Genomic DNA, 27165 nt, shown 5'->3' on the forward strand with positions numbered 1-27165 from the left:
TGTATTTTATTTCTGTCTCTCAAATGTCGGTCTTATTCATATTGATTTTTTCTGGATCATCTGATTCTTCATCTGAATTTATTTGCTCGTTGTTTTCTGACTAAACAATAGTTTTCGATTCAACATTTATTTTAGTTGTGTCATATTTCTGATGTTCAAAGATTATGATATTGATTCTGATTCCCATTTTTCATTTGAATTAAATTCGTAGTGCTAATCTGTTCTTATGTCCTTCGAATCTTACATCCCTACGTATTTTAATTTATTTTCTATCAGGAAGCCAGATCTGGAATCCTTTTATATTTTCATCATATCCAACAAAAACGCTTTTTTCGGCTTTGACGTCCCATTTTCGTCTCTTCTCTTTAAGAATATGGAAGTATACTTTTTCTCCGAAGGTTCCGATGCTCGAAATGTTCGGTCTCTTCTGAACCACAGTTCAACTCTTTTTTCTCCGCTAGTTCCGGTTCTATTTAAATTATAAGTGGTGTAATTAACTGCTTCAGCCCACATTTTGATTAGTAATTTTCCTGCATGCAACGATGTTTTCGCTAAGTCAGCTATGGTTCTGTTTTCTTGTTCAGCGGAACCATTTTGTTCCGGAATAAATGATACTGTTTTCTGATGTGTAATGCCAATGTGTAATATCAATGTGTTAGTTCTTCAATTTCTTTATTGACAAACTCAAGTCCGATTTAAAGATCTCGATTTCTTTTTTCTAAATGCTTATCAGTTTTTTTAATGAAATCCTCCAGACATCGTAATATCTCTGATTTATTTTTGATAAAATATAAATTTCTCCAGTAACTGTAGTCATCTTTTATCGTTAAGAAATATCGAACTCCTCCAAGCAAATTTTCTTGCATTGGATTTGAAAGATCTGCATGGATGAGTTTTCCAATGCCCTCAAATTTTGTATCGCTTTTTGAGAATAGTAGTTTGTGCATTTTCCTTAGGATAATCTTCGCAACAAAACTTTTTATCCTTAAAAAAGATGGATCTTAAAATTGGGTCTTGGATCTTAAAATTTTCTTCATTTAATCCACATTCTGATGAGCCATTTATTTGTGCCATTGAGCCATTATGCCATTGTGCAAGAGAAAAAAAAATTGCGCACTGCCACATTTACTTGATACTCGTCTGTAATTACTTTAAATTTCATTACGAATAACTTACCTTTTCTTTCTCCCACTGCAACAATATTTCCATTCTTCATGAATGTGCATTTTTTGTTATCGGAATATTATCATAGTCTCTTATCAAGAGCTGCACCCACCGAAAAAAAATTGAAACTCAATTCTGATACATGAAAAATATTACTGACATAATTTCGCACCCATTTTTTCCATTGAAAGCAAGAATGTCAATATCTCCTGATCCAATTGCTTGAATATATTTTCCATTGTCTATCTTAATATTCTTTACTGTGTCGAATTTTTTATATGACAAGAATCACTCGCGATGATTTGACATATGTTCAGTCGCATCCGAATCCATGTGTCATGCATCACTGGATGTTTTTAAATTATATTTTGCAAACATGGCTCCGAATGCCTCTCTTTTCCTTCCTGTGTATTTTTTGTTTGATGTTACTGCTTTTCAGTTTCTGCATTACTTGATCCAATGTCCTGATTTGTGGCAATAATGACACATGTCTGGTCTAATGTTGCCTTTTTAAAAATTTTTCTTACATTAATGCTTATTGGCAGTAAAAGCAATGTTTTCTACCCTTTTTTCGATTCCTGTCCTTCTTTCCTCAATGGTGAGCTTTGAAATAAAATTTGTGAGCGTTCTTTCGTTGGATTGATTCGTTGAATTAATTCCCACGCACTAATAAAGTATTTGAATGACAGAGGTATTATCATGAATATTTTAGTAATAATCATTTGATTTGGAATTTTCTCATTCAGAATTTACAGCCGATATACAACATTCTCGAGCTCTATGATGAGAGAATTGACATTATTGCCCGGTTTCTTCTAGTAATTATAGCATTGCTGCAACACTATATGTACACTAGTATCAGATTTTTGTTCATAAACAGATTCCAGCTTTTTCCATATATCCTTAGCCGATTCACAGTTGATGATATGTAAAAATAGTTTTTCATCCACTGATATAGTGATTATGCGTTATATATTGTCGAATTTTATCCAGAGTGCGCGTGCTCGATTTGCTATATCATCTCCTGGTACAGGAAGAACTGATTCATCTGTAACTATTTTCCATGCACCGCAGGATTTCAAAGTAACGCGTACTTAAAATTTCCATGAAGCTCAATTTTCCAATGTTTTCAGCTTATTAATACGAAGAGTTTTATATTCCATTACGATTCGGTTATATTTTACGTTTACTCAAGGCCGGATAACTAACCCATACTTTTGCTTTTTCAATTTAACTGTACTTTATCTAATTATTTATTGTTTCTTTTGTAATTTGAGTCTATAACCTGTTAATTGGGCAGTGAAAACAATAAATAAAAAATGTACGGGTTTAGCTGGATATATTTATGGATATATTTGATTATACGTAATTGCGCGTATCTATTTATAAAATATTTGAAGTATGCATATCGAACAAAAAACAAAAAGATACCAATTATGAAATAGTGGTATTGCTGGCAATATTAAATAATAAAACCACAAATAAAATTTCAGTGAATTTCAAAAGTTTTGACATTAAAATTTCTGAAATCAAGTAATATATATAGACATCATTTTTAAATTGTATCAAACTATATTCACATATAAATTTACTAATTCTTTTATTCCATTGTTGATGCTTGTTTTATACAAGCTTTTTCGTAGCAAATACACGCGATTATCTAGCTCGAAATCAGTTGGTTGCTTTATGTAAATAATCTCTTCTAAATCACCATACAGAAATGCAATGTTCACGTCGAATTGTATCAATTTCAGATCCAGTAGAAACGATAACACCAATTTAACAATCATATCATATTTCATAACCGGAGAGATCGTTTCTTTGTTGTCAATGCCATGTGCTAGTCTATTACGATAGATCTGACCTTGTATTTACAAATTATTTCATCTATTTTATATTTTCTTTTGAAATAATATTAACATCGTTTATCTTTAGAAATGTTTTATTTTCTTCAAGAGATTCAAGTTCTTTATTGATTGCTTTTATCCATTTATTATAATTTTTTGCTTCTAATTTTTCTTGAATTGTTTGTGGCTCATAAGCAACAAAAAATGTTTCAGCCATTTCAGAATGGACTTCTGTTAACATTGAATATCTTTCACGAAGCAGACAAGCATCTCGAATCGAGGATTTTTCGTTGAAAATAACATCTCTACGAACATTTCTTCGTAACAAGATCGAATAACCGATAAGCTTTATTTCCTTTGCTGTAATCTATCATGAAATATTTTTCACTTGCTTCTTTGGATATGACTTTTCGGTATATGAACATAACAATCACTTTCGAAAATATGTTGGCAGATGACTTTTCACTATTCCATTTTTCATACAGCGTTGATTCTTCTAAAGTTTTTATAGCTGTTCGAATTTTAACATAAACAACTATAATCGTGACCTCAGTCCATAAATATAGTGGTAATTTTGTATGTAACAGATTTCTAATTTAAGCTGATTTAATAATTGTTATATTTTGTCTCTCGATAAATTTGTTTTATTTTGATATACGCGCTAAATGTCATTGTTTCATGTTTAATGTTTTTTGAAAATATATAATTTTTAATCGATTATTATTAAATTCTTTATCACAATCAATTCTCAAACTTTTTATATTATATCTGTTTGTTTGATTATTAATATAAGATTGTCTTAAATAATTAAGAATTTCTTTCTTTTAAGAAATAAAAATAGCAATACCTTGAGTAACCGTCCTTCAATAATAAGAAATAATATGACCCTTCAATAGATGATGGTTCATCTATTGGTGCATAGATCGGCATAAAACACTTCTGCATTGCAGATTGTCCTTTCGGAAAAATTATTCGATACTGCTTGGCAGATTCTTCACTTTTTATTACACTATTGATCTTCAACAAATCTTATACACTCGAATTTGATACTATATTTATATTTTTAAATCTTTATATTAGCGAAACTATTTTCAAAACATAATCTGCGATGGATTCTTTCGGATTCATTTTTACATTTACAAATTGATCCAAAAGTATTTGTATCAATTGATTACTTTTCTCAGCCTATATAATACGCAATCTTGTCTGTGCAGCAATAAAATTATCCAATAAATGTTTTAATTCATCTAATTCAAGATTTCTAATCAAAAATGTTTGAGTTTCAGCATTCTTTTGAATTCATAATGCAATATCATTTTCAGATCTAGAAATCGAACTATCGATATATATTTCTAATTTATTTTCCACCATATAAATTTCTATTTATCGTTTCCACAGTTGATTCCATAGTTTTGTTTATTAAAACAATGAAGATGATACAGTTTTACTTCAATCATTTTTATTTTGTTTTTAATTTTAATTTTTTAATACCCATAAAATATACTTCATACCGAATCACAAAATTTCACAGCAATACACATGTTATTATTCTTTTATATTATTTTATTTAACATTTTTTCATTTTAAAATATACATATGATAATAATTAAAATACCAAATATTTTTTGCAATCTTTTAAGCAATATTTAAAAGTTTATAAAAACTTTATAAAAATTCAGAAACATATAATTTATTTATCATAAAAAGAACGATATAAAAATACTTTAATTGAAGTATATGTTAATATAACTAAGGTGCAAAGCAACTATTTCAAAAAAAAAAAAAAATGATTCATTTCTAAAATAAAAAAAATTGATATAAAGATAAATTTTTTTTCAATGTAATTTATCATTATTTACAAATAATCATCTATAAAATTAAATGTTTCAAGATTATATATTTTATCATTTAATCTTAATCGAGGAAATTTTTTTATATTATAAAAAAAGATTTGAAGCTTTATACTTATTCAAAAGAAATATTGAAATAATATATTGCTACAAAGCTCTTTATAATATAGAAATAAAAATTGAAGATTTATATTCATCCAATAAAGGTATTAATCTTTTAATATATACTTACAAAATTATCTACAATGTAAAAAAATATTTAAGAAAATTGCATTTATCCAACAAAGATATCGAAAGATTTAATATATTGCTATAGAGATATCTAAAAGAGTTATCTAAGAAAAGTTTTATATTTATACTCTACAAATATAAAAATCTAATATTTTATTATATAGATGAGATTCAAAATTTATCTAACAGAGATATTGAAAGATTTAATATTTCATCACTAACTGCCTACAATACAATAAAATTCAGATCTAAAGTTTCGCATTTATTTAATAAAAATACAACAAAGATTCAAAATTGTAGCTTTATACTTATTCAACAGACTTATCCAAACAACCAATATTATTAAAATCATTCACTAATCGATCTACATTTTTTTATTTGAAAAAGAATTATATGCAATTTTAATCTTATTATCATTAACGAAGGTCGTATATTTAATTGTTTAAAATCAGGACAGTGAAGTAGGTTACCTCGATCGAAACACAATAGAGAGTTAACATCGAACGCCAACAATTCTCGAATTGCAATTAGCGATGCGTATAGACACGTGGAGAGAGAAGTCGAGAGCCAGAAACGGAGAGCGAACGAGAAGGGTGCAGAGGGCGCGACAGGAGCGAAGATCTCAAATTATGCATGAGAGCAATTAAGTCACTGTAAGCAGGTTGTCGATACGCGTTACCATCGTATATGCTTCTACTATCATAGATACATGCGTTTTGCTCTTTAAATTAATTACCATGACTATGATATATATATATATATATATATATATATATATATATATATATATATATATATATCTCAAAGATCAGCACGCACAGCCATATCGATTCCGCAATGATGGCTGAATTAATTATTGAAACCACGCCCAAAGTACAGATCGCTAAGATGAAGATTAATATGGAGAAGTTTCTCTATTTATTAGATATTTGCGTCGATCTCTCCTTTTTTTTCCCCCCGAAGATTTTAAAAGATGGAGATATTAAGAAAGAAATAATTTATTGGAAAAATGATTGGAAAAATGAAAATCAAAAATTTCCAATATATTCTTATAATGACTTATATTGATTTATTATTTTTCGGAAATTTTGTTATAAAATAAAAATACAAATTAAATATAGAAATTATGTATTTACGAAGAATAAAATTATAATAAATGGAAAAAATGTATTCATGTGCAAAGATATTATATATAATTGAAAAAATATAAATGATAAGAATAATTGTAATTAAAATGAAATTAAAACAGGTAATAGAACATAAAATTTTTTTTTTTTTTGAAACATAGTTTATAATCAAATCTATGGTATTTAAACTTATGGTATTTATTTAATTAAAAAAATTTTAAATAATACAGTATAAGTTTACAATTTTACAAATATTGAATAAATGATTGAATGAATGATTGGAGACATTAAATTTGATGTTAGATAGTAACATGCAAAAAATTTTAAAGTTTACATAAATATTGATCAATAAAAATACAATCTTCAAAATTCTAAAAATTTCAAATTAAATTTAACAAAAATTAAATTATATTCAATTCATTGTATTCATTTTTTGTTTTATTCTTAAATCTAAAAATATTGATTCTCTGATGATTCTTTATAAATAAAAAATTATTTATTATATTATTTATAATTGATATAAAATAATTTTTTAATACAATATTTTATTAATTAAATTTAATTTCATTATTAATTAATATTTGAATTTATATGCGTCAAATATTGTATAAAATAATTTTGCATTAACAAATTATTTTAGAAAAATTCTAATTACCAAGATACTTATTTTCTCACTTATTCTTTATTTGATATTTTTCCCATTTCATTTCTCCTTTGAATAATAATAAACAAAATTTAAACTCTTTATTATCTCTTAATTAATTCGCCCTCTCTAGCTTTCCAAATTGCATAGTCAATAATTACACGTTCTATAACTGGTTCCTAATTAGTTCGAATTCCATCCTATGCGTTCAAAATTCAATATGTATAATCCACGTAATCTAAAATACTAAATATGTCTAAACAAACTCCTGTCACGCTATACGACCGATTGAAATTGTTTTTCCATTATAGAAATAACGTTACGCTAAATTACATGTCCAGAGGCGTTACTTTTAAAGTAAAAAATTTGAGAATACATTTATTACCAGAAAGAAATGTTAAATAATTTTTTATCATAAGCGATAAATAAATAAATTTGTAACAATTACAAGAGATAATTTATTCTAGATTCCAAATCTCGATAATAATAATATATTTAGAGAATTTTTTAATGATTTTCAAACAAAATGTTAATCATTGAAAAAACGAGATTAATCCTTTCTCAGTGAATGAAAGAAATTCAAGAAATGTAAGTTGTTAAGAATACTTATATAAATTTCATATGTTATTCAAAAATATCATTATATGTAATTAATTATATAATTATCTATTAATTATGTAAATAATTATTAAATTTATTATATTAACTATGAAAAACTGAACTTTTGATTATAGATTTTTATATTTGTGTTAAAAAAATAAAAGTATTATTTCATTTAAAAAAATTGATCTTTATTTACAAACAAACTATTAACATCAGATAATATTTCTTGAAACCAAATAACTTTCTATTTGATATATATGTATACATATTTTTTTTCATCGTCAAAAGTAAACAAGTTATTTAGATGTATTTTATTTGTTTTTATATTTATATATAAATATGTTATAACTACAAATTCTATTTATAATATAATCATAAAAACTTAAAAAATTCACTTCTGATGGAAAATCTTTATTATGTCATGAAACTCGACATGCGAGCAGTGTAATTCAATCTGCGATAAAATATATATGAAGCGATATTAATATTTAATATTTTTTATAATTAAATTTTTTTATAATTTTTTGTAATATAATATAACAAATTTAAAAGATAATAAAAATTTTAATATATTTTTATTATCTTTTAATGAAATTTTAACTAATATACTTTTTATATAGTTTCTTTAAAATTTTAATTAAAATAAAAACAAACAATTTAAATCATATTTTAATAGTATGATAATAAAATAAATAATAATTTCAATAATAAAGTAATATTCTATTTTTTTTATTAAAAGTAAGAAACAATTCTATTGGATTATTATAAACTTCTATCTTAAATGAATATTTATTGTAATTGAGAAATCAAGAAATCTCTTATTTGCTAAATGAAAATTCTAATAGTTTCATTAGATTTTGAGCACCAATCCATCTGCATCAAAAATAACAATGAATTCCTTTGTTTGATAATTACAAATATTCGAATTCTTTGCAGTTATCCTATTTTAATTGTAATCAGAAAATTAATGTTATTTTATAAAAAAATTCAACAAATCATTCATTCAATCTAAACCACGATTTTAATCATATCTTATCTTATTGCAAATTTAATATCAGATACATGAATAATATTCTTCTATCTTATCTATTACAATTATCGTCTGTTGTTTTAAATATAATGGATTTTTTTTGTTAAATATTTCTACAATACGACTAAGTTGCATTTTCATTACTGGATCTTCAATTCAATCGAACAACACAAATCTTCAGCATAGTAAAAGTTTTATCTCTACCATTCTTAAGTCAATCGAACATTAAATAGATCATAAAACTAATCTAACATTAAAATTTTTTATTTTCTTTTAATGCAACTTTTACCAACATATTTGTGAACAGCACAATATAACAAGTACATATTTCTATATTTAATAAATTTATATATTTTATATAATATGAATTATAAATATTATATAATTCTTTATATATTAAAAAGTAAAAATATGTTTTAAATTCCTCTTCGACTACATTCTTCTACTATTTTTGATACGAGAACCGTCAAAGCAAAACTTGATAAAAGATAATCACTTTTCAAATTCTTTGTACATAATTTTGTCGAGAACACAATTTTATAACCGGAAACAATATCTCGTATCTTCTCTTCCAAAATACTTTATGGACATGATAGACATCCGAATAATAGAAGAACAATGTTCGATCGAGTTAATTACTCTGGCAATTTATCCAACTGCGATTCCATGATGAGAGAATACATGTAGTGGGAGACAGAAAGGGCGCGAGAGGATGGACAGGGCAAACAGAACGGGATAATTTATTCGGTGAACCTCGTGTCAGGCTGGTTAGTGTCGGTGATAATAATGCCACGCGGCATGCGGTATAGTCGAGATCGATTCCATAACGCTTCTCTATTCAAACATTTATGATTTTATGATTGAATTCGGTTGACTATAAAGGGGGATGGGGTGGGGAGCCAGACACATTTCGTTCATTTGCACGATCACAGTTAACAGCCGCCATTCCGAATATATTACTCACAGCCGCGGAATTAAATAGTGATTGATCTTGGTACAGAAAAAATAAATTTTGTCTAATTTGAAGCAGAAAAATGATAAGTGAATTGAAAGAACGAAAAACTTTTTTATGTATGTAAAGTTCTGAGGAAACTGTTCGTAGAAATTTTACGATCAGACTAAAATCGTATATTTGGAATTGTATGATTTCGTTATTTTAAATTTATTCACGTTTCTTGAAGAAATGCATTTACGTAATTTTATACATTTACGAATAAGATCGAATAGTGGAAATTATTTTGTGGATGAGTGATTTAATACGAATGTGATACATAAATAAAATTTTAATCTTCTGTAAAATGTTAAAATAAATTTACTTAATATTTACAAAAACTAAACAGTTACTTAACAATTTTAGCACGAAAAAGATCTTATGACTAATCTCTTATAAATTAATATTAATTTAAAATTATAATTAATTAATCGAGTCACTTTAAAATAAAATGTCGATTCAGATAGAAATGATTAAAAAGCGCATATAAAACAATATATGTGTTTTTAAGAAAATATTTATTTTATATATCGAATCACTTCAACTAAATAAAACTGACTGAAATTATTGCGCTGAATGAACTGGTATAAACTGATTTCCGAACGTGTATTAGATTTCCATAAATTCTGAATATGAACTGTCTCTATTCGAATATTATACACATATCGGCGATTTTGGCCATTAGAATCAGAAAAAATCAGATCGATAGATTGATGTATGACTGTGATCGATCAACGATTGAATGTTTTGTATCGGTTAATGTTTATGATGACATAATATTTATGATAATTATAGAAAACCATCGACTTAAAATATAAATATATATATCAGAAAGTCGAATTCTGATCGTTTAGCTAATAACATAATCGTAGATATTGATTACGTATTTTAAAAGTCTTAATCGAAAACGTTTTAAAATTTTTATTGCTTTCTTTATATTTCGCTTATACAAATTAAATTAAAATCTCTAAAATAAAACGCATAAAGGTTTATAATTTTACTTAAAAATAATGAAAAAAGCATAGAATTAAAAATATTTTAAATATTAAATATAATTTAAATATTTTATAATTGAAAAAAATTCAGAATTTAAACTTTGCAATTATCCAACAAAGATATCAATTCTTACTCTCATATAACAATTGAGTTCGAAATTTGTTCATGTTTGCTGAATATCGGAAAAAGAAATGAGATGAATTTTGAAAATTCATTTTAAAAAAAATAATGATAAGATTTAATTATTTTTTTTATTAATTTTTATTAATATATTTGAAGATTCAAAATAAGAATAAATTATTTAAAATATGATATAATTTGAATCATATTTACTTATTTAATAAAAAAAAGGAAAAACATTATTATCATTCATTAAATATAAATACGATTTAGAATAATTATATAATGTTTAGTTAAAAATATATTAACAAAAATTTCATTTAAAAAAAACAGAAAATAAAAAAATTTTTATTTTCAATTAATATTGTCAAATATTTAATATCAAACCAATTCAATAAGATGAATTTTATAATTACACCATAAATTGGTTTCATATTCAGTTATAAAATATTTATATCTTAAAAAAATAAGAAAAATTGTAACTAGAACATTTTAACTAAAGACATATTGTGTAGATAAAAAAAAAAATAAATTCATACAAGAAGAGAAATCATATAGATATTATCGAACGAAATTAATAATTTTTTACACCATGAACGACATTTATAGATTTTCAAAAGCTCTCTCGTAAAGTTCCACTTCGATTAAGATCATCTACAATTTCCAGTCACGCGATATTACATCGTCGAGGGTGTAATTCGACTTGAATTCGTGCATTTTATCCCCCTATCCCTCCAGGAGGCCTCGTATTACTTACCAACGATTACGAGGAAACCAACAGCGATTGTGGACATTTTTCCCCTTCTTCGTCGTCGTTGATTTCAGATAATCGCCGTGGCGTGTTAGTTTCCAAGGATTTATCGCACGGTTGATGCGAAATTTAAAGCGAGGCGAATTTAAATGTAAATTACTTGCCGGCTGGAAATAAATATACTTCGCATCCTCTCGAAATAAAGATATAAATACCGATAATTCATTTTCAGGCGATAAAAATGTGCAAACAGCGAAAATGACTATAAAAGCGAATTTAATATCGCTGCTTAACATCGATAATGGCACGATTTAAAAAAGTTTCAAATTTGCTTTTACTTGAATACGAAGTTTCAATTTTTACATAAATTTATCAAAAATCAATTAATAATAATTTAAAAAAACTTTCTTTTAAAATTAATTTTTTTCTTACAATTTAAATTTATATATGACGCATATATTTATATTTTTTCTTTCATATTGTACTGTTTCATGTATTCTGTCACAATTTCTAATCACATTAATAATTACTATATTACTCATTAACAAAAATACTTTGGATTTTTTTTACTTCTATATCGCAGAGACGTTTAAAGTATTCCAAAAACATAAATCCTACATATAATATATTTTTCTGTGAAATAAGTTTTTGAAGTATTATATTATAATATTATGTGATGTTTATTTGAAGAAAGATATGTTAAAATAGACGTAACGCCGACATGTTAATTCGAATATACAAAGGGTGAGAGGCGATCTAACCTCAGGCGTCTCGGTGCCATTTCCTGGCACAAAAACTAAATTTGCATGTTCACTGGACCGAGTAATTATATGCTGGTACGGTGGTATCGATAACGAGAAAGCGTCATTCCTTTTGAAGCCACGCTTGTTACTATCAATCAGATACAATTATGATAATATATCGATGATTTGCGAATAAAAAATCATTAATACATGTAAATTTTGGATGATTTTTATTTTGATTATATTTATTGTGTGAAAAATACGATTTTTTAAGTGTTTCGTTATTATTTATTTTAGTATTACAATATTTATAGAAAAAAAAAATTAAAAAAATTAGAATCTTTATGAGGTAATGAGTAATAATTCAGAAAGATTATTTTTTATTCTTTTTTTGTTTTTCAATAAACATGGCGTTAATATATTGATAAGATTTTTTTTTAATTAAAATGAGATCAAACACGATTTATTCATTGATAATGAAGTTAATTATTTGTAATTAAATTAATAAATATAAATAGAATTATATCATATTTATTCTCATTTTAATCAGAAAAATCTCAGCAAAATGTTCATAAAAATTTTATTAATAAAAATTAAAAAAATGTTGATGTTGTATTAATATTATTTCACGCGAAACAATATGGATTTTAAAAAGAAAATTTCTGTTGGGTCAAAATTTTTAAATTGATTTTTGCTTAAATATTTTATAATCAATTATTGTACTTTCTATTTGACATTAATTTCTTTTTATAAATTATTATTAAATATTTTAATTTGAATAATTAATCATTTTATAATAGTGAAGATTAAGTTTGTGTATTTAACAAAGTTGTATTTCTAAATTACTTAATTTTTTTTCACTTGAAATTTAATACATTCACTAATAATTATAAATGATTAAGTTTTTTTCAAAATTGTAACTCTGCAAAGTATAATACGCACAACAAATAATTATTCTAAGTTAATAATCGGCAAAAATTATGTAAATTTATTATCCAATATTGTAACTTGATATCGAAGACATCTATTGAATAACTATTTTTAATAGATATTGAATAATTAATTATTTAATTAAATAATTAATAATAATATAATATAATACAATAAGATAAATATACGAAGATTATATCCATGCATTTAATTCATCTATATAATCATAGTGATTATACTGATTAAATCTGTACATTTAACAAATTTTTATTGTATTTTCTATTTAATACTAATATAATACTAATTTCTTTTTACAATTTATTATTATTATCGAATATCGCGACTTGATCTTTATTAAAGATATGTAATACTGAATAATTTATTACTATTATTTATTACTATAAAAGCATTTAACGAATCTTTAACAATATTTTTAATTGATTATTCGTGAAATTGTATATTTCTTATGTAGATAATACGAGCAAGTAATTTATTTCATTTTTCATGAACTCGATTCATTTCTCGTTTCAGTCGAAACGAATTTTACTTCTTCCTCAGAGAGTATCGGTTCAATTTCCCGGGAAAACGCGACGTTATTACTTGCCAACATTGGAGCACGATGCATTCGGAAAGCTATCCATTAATCTCGTTGGTAATTATCGAGTGCATTAAAGACGAACGAAGAGTCAGGAGTAACACATGTGAACGACTGAATTCATTTCTTCCTCGAGCTCAAAGCTCGAAATGTGGCTCGAAGAGAACGATTAATTTATCGTCGATGCACTCTCTTGCGCACGAATGCCGTCTCGTTGAACGAGATGCCATTTGCTCGTTCGCAATCGACTTGAAAGACACTCTATTTACTTTGCTTTTGTGATATTAGCTTCTTTGAATGCGTATATTTAACAACGAGAGAGATATCGAGTTTTATAATAATTATTAATTTTTCTTGAATCTTCATCTTTTTTTTTTTTAATTTATGAATAACATTGTATCGAAAAAAAAAATTGAAAAAGATTGAGATATTTAATATCATATTTATTACACCGTAAGTAAACACTGTAAATTTTTTGATCGTGTTACTCACCGATGAGTTATGCCGATAACTACAAACTCTTCTGATTGAATCGAAATATAATCCAACGTGATCTTGAATCAAAATTGAGACACTTTATTTTCTTTTAATAGAATCACTGCAACAAACAAAAGTATATTCTTTGAGGTGTAAGATAATGATGAGATTATGATAAAAACTATTATTTATTATTTATTATTTGCAATCTCAAGAGGATTTGGATATAATTAAATCCATATAATTAAATTCGAATATTTGAGATTGGATATTCTTTTATTATAACTTCAGATATACAAATATTCCCATACTTGTTTTATTTGATTTCAAATATCTTAACTTTATTTATATTTCTTGTTTATTTAATTTATATTCGAATATTTGAATATCTGATTATATTAAATTACATTTGAATATTCAGTTATTCTTTAGTACTGTTTATTGCTTTATTAATTATTAATAACTATTGTTTTTATATGTTTGTTGATTTCTTTATAAAATATATATGTTGTAAATGAAAAACCAAGCAATAACTTTATTGAAAAATGAGAATAAATTTTTATTTTTTTTTTGCAAAAAATTATTACCAATAAAATTAGAAAAATGTTACATCGATATAAAGAAATCTTTGAAATCTTTCATTCATCTTAAAATTTCATGAGTTTTTTTTTCTTTTATTTTATATTCATAAATTATTATTATTATTTTTTTCTTTTATTTTATATTCAATAATTATTATTATTATTAGTTTATAAAGATTAATGTATAATTTGAAAAAAATAGAAAAAATAAATTGTCTTCAAGAAAATAATTTTGCACTATAATTTTTTTTCTTGAAAGCTAAATTTCTTATATAATTTCTTGTAATAATATTAAGGAGCATTAGAAAATATATATATATATATTCCTTCATTCTTCTAATCTACAAAACAGAAATGTTCATCAATTTTTTTTTAATAATATTAAAATATTGAATATCAAAATATTAAAATTAAACATAATCATCTTCCCCGTGGATATTCATTCCTCAAACTCCGCTTTCAGAGACTACGTGCTCAATTATCCGTGCGCTCCCTGTCGACACTTTAAATTACCATTTAAAGTCCCTGTATCCTACCACTCGTGAACACGCATGGAACCTTCATCCGTACGTCCACGAAGACAAAAGGATTACGCTTGTTCCCACCCCATCCACAGGGATATGCACGTGTATCTTCTCCATACAACGAGCTCTCACTCTCTGCTTGTTCTTTCGTCCCCTTACTGCGAGCTCTTTATGCCCGCCTAGCATCGATTGCACGACGTCGACGTCGAGCTTAACGCGGCTCCGTGATTCCCCTCCTTCCTTCTCCTTTCGTGGCGAAAGACGCGAGATTACTCGCTGCGTGCCGTTCTCTCATTCGTTCACGCATGAAAACCATCCCCCCCTCTTTCCTTCTTCGTTACCGGGACACGTTTCATTTTCCCATCACGGTTGCTTCTTGATTCGTGAGCTCTCTTTCCTGCCCTTTGTCGTCGAGTCGACGAGAAAATTTTTGCACGAAAGAGATCGCGAAATGCGCTGCTGAAAGATGTCAAAGCCTTTTGAAACAAAACTCTTTAAGGGTGTGTATTGTACGGTTGTTTGTTCACGAGGGAAAGAATAATTGGAATGATTGGTAAATAATATTTGATGAAACTTTAGAGATATGGCTTTTGTGAATAAGAAAATATTCATATTCCAGGTAAAAAGAGTTTCACTTATTTGCTTCATTACAATTTCCTTCCAATTCTTAATGTTGATTTTAAGAAATATGCTTACAGTAAGTTCATAAACTCATAGAGTTATTTCAAATTGTTTCAATGAATTATTATATGTTTTTATTTTTCGATTGTATGACTTTCTAGTTCTATTGATTGTTATGTGGCTTTTGTTATTTGTGTTTATTCATTATCATCATCATACATTTCTACTCTTATTTTAAATCAATGCTATTTCATATTTTTTTTTGGTAAAAAATAGTATTTATATTTTTTAATTAGGATAAAAATCTATTTTTAATCAAGTCCTTTTTTCTAAATTTTAGTAAATATTTTATAATTGCAATACAAATCTGTGGCATAATTGCAAAAATTTTATCCATTAGATTCTCAAATCGACCAAGATTAAATATTCATAAGGCAATTAAAATTTTTTAATTTTTTTTTAAATGTAATTTTTATCAATACATTTGTAAACATGATATAATATGAAATTTATTATATGGTTATAAGTAATTATAACTTTTTTTTTGTATTAAAAGTAAAAATTAATATCTCTGAATAACTGCAAATATTGGATTTTTTACAATTATTATATTACAATTATAATTATAAAGTATTTTTATTTCATTGAAAATTTGAAAATTTTTCATTTAATCTTGAATTTTAATCACAATTTTAAAAATTTTAAATCATATCTCATTAAAAAACTTATTTAAATTATAAAGAAATTTAAAATTAAGCGAATAATATTATTATAAATATTATTAATAATTAATATCATTTTAAATTAATGAAATAATATATATCATTATTTGATAAAAATATTTCATATTAAATCTATCTCATTTACGGTATATTTATCTTCTGATATGAGAAACTAAAAAATTATATGTATTAAAATTTTATACGTATTAAAATATTACGTATATTACTTTATAAGTATAAAAATGTTAAATAATTAAATTTCATTTTAATAAAATTTTTGTCGGATTTACCATATTAGCATTTTTTTTTGTCTTTAGATAAAAGATTAATATTTGTATTTTATTTATCCTAATGCGCATAATAAAATATTAAAAATTTCATTCTTCTCATAAATCAAATTTATTTTTTAAGCGTAGTGAAATTCATAAATTCAAATGATAGTAAACATATATAAAATAAATAAAAATAGCGAAATATGTTTTCGAAACGTAGCTAATTTATCCATTCGAAAAAAGTAACTGGATGGCGAGATATTCATGTTAAGGAATGAGCTTTGAAGAAAATTCATGATGTTTGTCGATGAATTTTTTAAAAATACAAGCATTCCTCGTAGGCACAAATGACTGGAAATAAAATTTATACTCTCTTACCGGGATAAACTACATCTTTTTTATTTTTTTCAAACTATTTCTTGTGAAACAAAGTTTAGACAGAGTAGCGATATCATAAATTGGAATTATTCTGCATTATTTATATCATTATCCTTGGCATAATTCTAGCACACTCGTCATTGGAATAATGTTTGATAAATATAAAATCTCTCTTCGAGTTTCACATTCTCGTATTCGAGAATTGTAAACGTGATATTTAGGAATCCTAGGTTTACACTTGATGGAAGAAACGCGAAGTGTTTTCGATATAGGTTTTCTCGAGTTGTTTAGTATCTCCGTAGAATTTATCGACTGAAAAGTTTCGCGCGTCGATGCATCGATAAGGAACGAAACAGCCATAAAATAAGGTTAAATGAAATTTATATATACAGTTCACTTTTTTACCAATAGAGTGGAAGGGGCGATTACACGAATTAATGATATATGGATGTAGGAAAAAAAAAAGTTGTCTATGTCATACTTATTTCTTGAATCGCAATTTATTAATTTCTTTGTTGATAAATATAAATGACATATGTACAAGTAAGTAAGAAATAAATCAATGTTAGATTGTATTTATTTAATTAGATTGTAATTCAAATAAAGTTAAATTAAATTGTCCAAACTTTATTTCATTCAATTGCTAGCCAGAAAGTTAATAGTTAATCAAAATTTATTTTAAACAAATGCCGAATCCAACTTAAATCTATTTTAAATGTAATTAAAACATATTCATATTAGTTTAAAATAACTTTAGGTTAGACATCATAATTATAAAATATCTAATCTAACTTAGATATATCTTAAACTTATCTTAAATCTAATCCAAATCTGAATTTATCTTAACTCTATTTGTCTTTAACCTGTTCAAAAATTTAACTCATATTTAGTTTAAATTTTAAAAGTACTTTTGTAGAAAATATTTTTGTATAATTATATTTTTAAAAGTAAGTGTAAATAAAGCAGCAATTATAGATACAAGTAATGTTAGAACATTGATCTTGACAAAATATTTGAAGAATAACATAATCAATTAGATGGTTTCATTCTCAATAATTATCAAATATAATTTTAATTTATATTTTATATTTTACCAAAACTATTATTATATAATATTTTAAGAATTATTTCTAAGATACTCATCGACTCAATAATTGAAATATGTTATTAGAAACAATTTTAAACAGATTTTTTTCTACATATAATCATTGTTTGATGTTATAATCAGAATTTTCTGAAAATAGAGCTTTCTAAATAAATCAAGTTTAAAAAATATTCAAGTAAAAAATTAACTATTTCCTAATACGAATGAACTATAATAACTAAAAATAAATAAAAATAATTAAAAATAAATAAAAAATATAAAATAAATTTTTTTTAATTAATTTTTGAGAAAATTAAATTTAAAAATTTGTTTAATATAATACTTGTTTAATATAATACTTGCTTGTATAATAAAATGTTTCTTTTTTAAAAATAAAAATTTAAATGATAAAATTTAATATAATCTCTTTATATGTAATTTCCTTTTGATAGTTCATATCAAATCAAAAATTATCAAGTTTCACTGAAATTTGAAAAATTTTGAACTTCATTTACTCAGCAAAGTTTCAAATGAAAAAATTGCATTCTTTCTTTTCAATTTATTTTCTCACGAGAAATTACCCACTTGTAACAATTTAAAACACTTTATATACATACACGTCTCTTTTATTCGAGATATCTGACTTCTCTTCTGATTTGCGAGACGTTTGGATAATTGAGTGCGTCGTCTCTTCACAGAAAAGTCGTTCTTATCGGAGACATTTCGTGCTATGTCTGTTTCTATAGAAGGAAAGGCATCGCTGAGAACGAGTTGCGAAAACAAACCAAATTGACTTTAATGAAGGCAGTGAAACTCGTAATGTCACTTCTTCGCGAATTTTCTTCTCTTCGTTGTATTTCTTTCGACGTAACGATTCAAAACAAAACGACAGCAAGTGAATCCTCGTCATTGACCGAGTCACGCGCAAACTTTTGGTTGATAATGTCAAGTTTGCAAAATATGTTTGAAAAATATAGATTGAGATTAATTATTGTTCTAATACTTGTGTTTAAATTGAGAATAAATAAAAATTTCTTTGATATAAAGGAATTATTATATCATAATAGATTTGCTTAAACTTGTAAATGATGTTAGTGGAGAAAAAAATTAATGATAATATTGTTGAACTATTTTTAAACATTAAAGAATTAGAATAATTCGTTATAATATTCTGAGAAATTGTATAATATTCATTGAAGATAGAATAAGTGATTCAATTATCAAGTTAATTACTTTTGAAAAAATAGAAAAGAAATTAAAGTAATTAAATTATTATATTTTTAAGATAAAATTTTACAATAATTTCTTCAATAATCTTTCAAAATATAAAAAGTATATACTGAAAACATTATTATGTAAAATAGTATAATTTATCTATTTTTTAAGTTAAAAACTGATAAAATAAATATACACTTTATTCCATTATATTATAGAATGTTAAGAGTATTAAAAATATTATCGTTATATATTACAAAAGTAAAAAAGTAAAATATTATTTTCAGTTTATTTCAATTTATTTTCAGAAATATATAATATTCGATAAATATAACAAAGATTTCATTTTGATTAATATTTGTTTTATTAAACATATTTTCTATGATATATAGATATATAATATCGCACTTCTAACAATTGAAATAAGTTTGAATTAGATTTAGGATTGCCTTATGTCAAATAAGTTTAGATTTAGCTTAGTTTGGAATTGAATTTGAATAAATCCAGAATAAATTTATTTTAACTTTAGGTTTAAATTAAATAAATTTGAAGTTTGAATTATATAGAAATTCAATTCAAATTGATTTATTTTAGATTTAGTTTAAGTTTAATTAAAAATTTTAACTAATATTTTGGAATTTAATATAAAAATAAAATTTTCATAAAAAGAATTATTGAAAAATATTCATATATGTTAAGAATCTAATTCACTTCAATTGAAATCATAAAAATTAATAAATTGTTCAAGAAATAAATCTTAGTTTATTTCTTATATCTTTTCTTAACTTTCATAGATAAATTATTCATTTAGAAGTTCTCCTTAGAATCTGACTAATTTAGATGGAAAGATAAAGTACAGAAAGCATGAAAGTGAGGTTATTATAAATTCCCTTAACAGTGAAGAGTATTATAGTAGATTAGAATAGACTAGTTTGGATAATATCATAAAGTTAAACAATATTTATAGTTTCCAAAACATTAAAATGATACTACTAATGTTACATGCATGCAAATTATATATAAATATAATTTGAAAAACGATAATGAGAATAGAGTAATAAATTTAATTTTTTATTCGATAGGTGATAATTTTTAATCGATAAATCAATAAATATCATTATCATTTTTTGCTTCATATGACGATTTTCACAAGTTCTTTCTCAATTTAATAAAATATATTATTAATTTTATATATTGAAAAAAGTAATTTAATATTTAAATTAGTTAGATAATGTTGCATCAAGTTGACATTCATACTTCCATAATAATTTTATTTATACACTTTTCACACTAATTACAATTTAATTAATTTATGATTATTTACATAATAATAATTAGTTCATTATACAATATAATATTCTTAAAAGCAGAGAACAACATGTTCATATTCGACAAAACTTCATTAATCAATATTTTTAATATCAATGATAATCTATGTTCTCATTTCTCGTATAGCAATTCATGTTGGCGATAATGTTTCATATTTTGACTATCAAATCTTGTAATAATATGAATTATAATTATCCTTAATTTATTCTTTTAATAAATATTATACTATACTAATTATAACTATTAATTAAGTAAGCATATACTATGTAATTAGAAAATAACTATAGTTTTTAATTACTAATTCTTAATTAACTATTTATTAACATTATTTATGTTATATTATTATATTATATTATATATATTATATTATTATATTATATATTATGTATTATATTATATAATATGTTATAATATATTAATATATAATATAATATATTATATTATAATATATATATTATATATATATATTATATATTATAATATATAATATATAATATTATATAATTGTATAATATATTAACTATAATCTTTCTTTCAACTTTTAATAATATTTATATTTCATTCTTATATTTATATTTCGTTTTTTTTCTAAATTTATATCTTTAATTCATAAATTAATAAAATAATAATAACAGCAATAATTGCAAAAGAATTAATATAAATGAAATGTTTTAATTGGAAAATAAATCAAATTTGTTTAAATAGAAAAATATAGGCAATTGAATTACAGAACATCTAACTTGTACGCTTTTTTTCTTTAGTAAGTAATATTTTAATTCTTTAGTTATTCTTCAGCAAAAAAGATATAAGTATGTTCAATCGCGAGGTATATTGTATAAATTCCTTGAAAAATTTGAAAAGCCTTTTCTCGATGAAAGCAGCGATGTATTCCTAATTTGTCTTTTAATACATTAAAAGTCAAAAAGATTATATTGAAATGTAATATAAAGATATATTCTTATTCGTATTTAAATAAATTTTATTATATTATAAATGGATTGCGAGTTATTGAATAATTAGAATATTTAAATGTTTCCGAAAAATTTTCTTCGTATCTAATATTTTTTTGTTTTTATTATGAATTATGCATTATATTATGCATTATATATTAAAATTATATTATGATTATTTTTGCAGTCATACGCATTTTTAAAACGAAATAAATCATTTCATTATTTTCAGGTAGATAAATAGAAAATTTAAAATAAATTTTTATAAATCTTTTTAATTATTGCTAAATAATACAAAATATAATATATACTTGATATATGCTTGATTTATAAAAGCTATATAAATACAATATTATATTAATATAATATTTTTTTGTAATCATTATATTTTTTACACAAACTCTAAAGGATTAAAAACAAAATAAATCTTTTTTATTACTAAAAATAATTATATTATATTTTTAATTCTTTTCATTTTACTTTGCTATATAATCAGACTAATCATTGAATATTTTTGACATTTTTGATAAGATTTAAATGTATCATAATTATGGAATTATATTATGTCTTTACAAAAACAATAAACAATTTTTAATTTTTCAATCTATTTATGAATAATAAAATATAGAATATTAGACAAAAAATACTTTATTGAAAAATAATATATATAAATAATTTTTATAATACTATTTCTATAAAATTTATTAAAATATTTTAAAAGTTTTGAATTTTTAATTCTTTAACTTTCTTATAACATATTTTTATTATAAATTATATTTTTTTTTAAAATATATTATTTTATTAAATTATATTATTTTTTTATTTTAAAATCTAAAATAATATAAATAAGTAATTTACGAATATTTACGAAATAATAATTTTTTTTATATGATTTGAAATCATTTTTTATTTAAAATTATTTCTATATAGAAAGAAATATTATTTTTTGAAAACAAAAATTAAATTATTGTGAATTACTAAATATATACATATATTATATAAATAATCAATGAAAATAATAGATTTTAATTGTTTATAATTGCTTTAAAAATTATTTAAATAAATTTATATGCTAACAAATGAAATGTTATCAAAAAATATAAGATTTTGTTTACTATTATAAATGAAGAATAAAAAAGAATATGTTTCCTTCCATTCTGCTATAGAAATAATTAAGTAATTAGAGATATTTGCAGTCAATTGAATAAGTAGTAATAATAGTCTTTAATAACAGCGTAAATAACTAAATATATCGTAACTATTAATTACCATATCGTAACCACTAGCTAATAGAAAATTAGAAAATTTACAAAATTATAGTGAAAATTTTAAACAAAATAATTAGAATAATTGTACATTGCAATATATAATTTAGTTTAAAATAAATCGAAATTTTTATTCATTGAAAAAAAAAAATTAAAATTTTTCAAAAAAGAAAATATGATCCAGAAAAAATTTTTTTTGAAATTTTTTTCCGTAATTAATAGGTTTTTAAATAAATAGCAAAATTTTTATTTCAAATATTTTTTATATTTTCTGTCTTTAATAGTTTTTTAAATAAATAGTAAAATTTTTATTTCAAATATTTTTGATATTTTCTGTCTTTTATAATTATAGTTACGTGAATAAAAAAAAGAATTCGAATAAAAAGATTGATTTATTTTAAATCAAAAAATTGCACGAATCAAATTTAGAATATTTGTTTTTAAATTGATTAATAAATAATTATGTAAAATTTGATCAAAATCAGTATATATTAAGGCTATTAATTTGCCTATGTATATTTAATCGAATATATTTTTTTTAGTCATATATTATCGCTGATAAATAATTGGATACATGTTTATTTTTGATAAGATATAAAAATTAATTTAAATTAAATAATTTTGAAATTTCGCCTAAAAAAGAATCTTTTCCAGATTCTTTTCAAGATTAATATGTCTATAATCTAATAAAATATTTTTGCTTTGAAAAAGTATCATATAATAAAAAGAAAAATTTTTTGATTCCTTAAGAAGTCTTAAGAATTTTTTTCAAATTATTTAATTTATTATACATAATATACATAATATACATATAATTAAAAATACATTATATATTTGATATATATCTATTGATTTTACATATATTTATTTTACTGAAAGATTTAATTTTGATAAACTTTAAAAGAAAACCTTTGATTTAAAGGAATTTTGTTTTTCCGATAATTTAATATAATTTATATCAAATGAAATCTCCCATATATATAAATATATATAATAATATAATATCTCCCATAATATAAATATATGCAAAATCAATAAAAATAAATATATAAAATTATACATTTAAAACAATTTCGATAATTTAATATTTTATATCATATTATGTTTTCACAATTAAATCTCTGGATATTATAAATACATATAAAATCGATATACATACATCGATACATTCTTTATTTAACTTCAATATATTTAATTATTTAATTATTGTTACTAAATTTTATACCAGATAATATTAATTATTGTTCTTCTCATTCTACAAGAAGATAATAAATCTTGTTTCTCGTCATTGTACTAATACTAATTGATTAAATTAATTTAATTTCTACAATTTGATCAAATTTAACTATTATTATTAGACTTATATTTATATCGATTTATATTTATAAATAATGATCAGTGATCTATTTGTAATATCAGAACAGCAATATAAGTAGTCTGACTTATTTTTCATCGTACTACTGCATTTCATTAGAATTATTACCGGATTAAAATCATTCTTCCGTCTTCCGTAGTTTAATCATACATATTGTAACAAATCAAAATGAAGAGGATCGAGAGAAAACTTGAGTAGCTTTGTTTATTTGTCGCTGCAACAAACTTCATCGTTTTCGGAAATTTATTAAAATTTTATCCTCTTCTAAAAAATCAAATTTTCGAATTTTACTAGAGAAACTCTCGAGATATAAGTTCTGATAATATCGACTAAATTAAATTTGAGGTGAAGAAAATTAGAAATACATTGAAAAACAGAAAATAATACAAAGAAATTTAATTCATTTTCAAAACGAGATCGTGATATTTGTATTCATGATTTCATTATAGATTATGTTTTTTATATTTTAAAATTTTTAGAGACGTTTCTCATAGCAATGAGATAAAGCAATAGAATTTTTATAAGTCAATCCTTTAATCGTGGCAATGTATTCGTAAAGAGATTTAGTTGTTCTTCAAGTTTAATATTAAATTTTCAAGAAAAAGAATATTATATTTTTAATACACTTTGTTTTTTTTGGTTTTATTTTCCTGTTTTACTTAAGAGAATGAATTATTCTTTCACTTATTCATAAATTTCAAAATATCCAATTTTATAGCTTCTTTATATTTTTGGTTATTTAATTTAACCTATGAAAGAAGAATATTGTATATATTAAGATTCATATATTATCTTATATAAAAAAATTCACGTAACTTAAAAATTCTGATCTTAATGAAAATTTATATATATGTAAAAATGGATTATACATAAGATACATCAAAAGAGAAATCAATCTTTAAAATTTTAATATTACGAATATAATTTCATTTAAAAATATTTTTTACAATAGAATGAATATTAAAATATGAATCACGAAATTATATTTAAAAATCAATTATAAAATATTAAAAATGATAAGAATTTATTTAATTTTATCAAATAATCGTATCACATAAATTATCAAATAAATAAAATAATAAAAAGAATAAAAATATAAAGATAAGGAGAGCATGAATAATAAAGTCTTTTCCGTGTTTCTTATATTTATAATATAATATATGTATAATATGTAATATGTATTTTCTATAGAAAATAGCTATATTGATTAATGTTAAAATTATATATTCCATTGAAAGAATTAAATTTTTTGATTTTTATATGATGTGTTCTCTTATGTCAAATAATTCTTGTAAAAACATTTCTTTCATAATATTTCTTTTACATAAAACAAAACAAAACAATTAAATTTATATAAAACAAATATCCTATATATATATAAGCCATTATATTCTATTATATAGATATTCTTTTATAGATATATATAAAATAACTATAAATATAAAGTGAACATATAATTAAATTGAACATATAATTATTTCAATATTTCTTACAATAATTTTATATATTTTCAATTTATTTTAATATTTTCAACATATTTTATTTGAAAATTTCAAAATGTTTGATTAAAGATCCTAAGAACTTTTTTTCGATAATTAATAATTTATATGAATAAATATTTTAGATACTTTAAATCAACAAAAATTAAATAAATCTATATATATATCATTCAATAACGAGAAAAGTAAAATTTATGTAAATTTAAAATAAGAATTAAATCGTTTGAAATCTAATAAAATAAGTTTAATTACTCAAACATTAATTTATTTCAAATACTTAGGATTGCAATTAATCACAATTAGATATCAAGCGCATCACTTGGATTTCCAGGTCTTGAGAAGGTCTGACATCAAACAGTAGCATCTACTTCCGAGTTGAGTCAACCGAGAGTTTGACTTTAACCAAGGATTCTAAAGATAATTGCACGTCGTTCAAACGTCTGTGACGATAGGAAACATTGGAAATAGCGCGTTCCAGACAAACGCGATATACGCTAACGAGAAAATCGTGCCTCGTTTCAAAAGAGATGGATATATTTAAGAAATCGAAGAAGCTTAGGATGAATTCAAGTTGTAAAGGAGAAGAAGTAAAAGAAGAAGAGGTAAAAGGATGACACGGATGGCGATCTCAAGGAACTGGGGAGAGAAGAAACGTGGCGGAAACAATCAACTCAGAACGAACTACGAGTTCTCTAATTTGAACATTTAATTCGCTAGGTTGAAATACTCAATATTCTCGTCGGTTATCCCTTCGAAATATACAAGTGTTAATAATATATTCAGAGATGAATCGATTTTAAATACTGAAATGACTAGTAAAAGTTGTTATACAAAAATGTTAGTTTATTTATACGCAAATAGTATAATATTTAATAAATAATATAAAATATACAGAATTTGTAAAATATATGCAATTTTTAGAGAAATTTTTTAGAAAAAAAATATATAAATTAGCATATAAAAAATATCAATGATGATTATTTCTTAAGTTACAAATAATATAATTTTGATACAAAATGTATAAAATGTTAAATATATTCATGATACAATTTTAAATAACGGAACAAATATAAAAGTTGATATGTAAAATTAATGCTTATTTATAAAATTATAGTTAATTTATTAAATAATACAAAATATACAATATATATTAATATATTAATATATATTTATGGACGAAAGTCGATTCTGTATATTGAAACAAATATAGAAGTTGGTATGCAAAACTATCTACTAATTGATGTTTATTTAT

The 27165-nt window shown here is 23.0% G+C and overlaps 1 protein-coding gene across 1 annotated transcript in view; it reads right to left on the bottom strand.

Moving 5' to 3' along the window:
- LOC725924 (leucine-rich repeat-containing protein 24) overlaps positions 1-27165 on the bottom strand; it is a 503999-nt gene that overhangs the window by 320076 nt on the left and 156758 nt on the right. The window contains exon 2 of the mRNA XM_026443786.1: positions 14114-14219. The gene's annotated coding sequence lies outside the window, so the exon portion shown is untranslated. The remainder of the gene's footprint in view (positions 1-14113; positions 14220-27165) is intronic.

Source organism: Apis mellifera, linkage group LG11, assembly GCF_003254395.2.
Source record: "Apis mellifera strain DH4 linkage group LG11, Amel_HAv3.1, whole genome shotgun sequence".
Classification (NCBI taxonomy): Eukaryota; Metazoa; Arthropoda; class Insecta; order Hymenoptera; family Apidae; genus Apis; species Apis mellifera.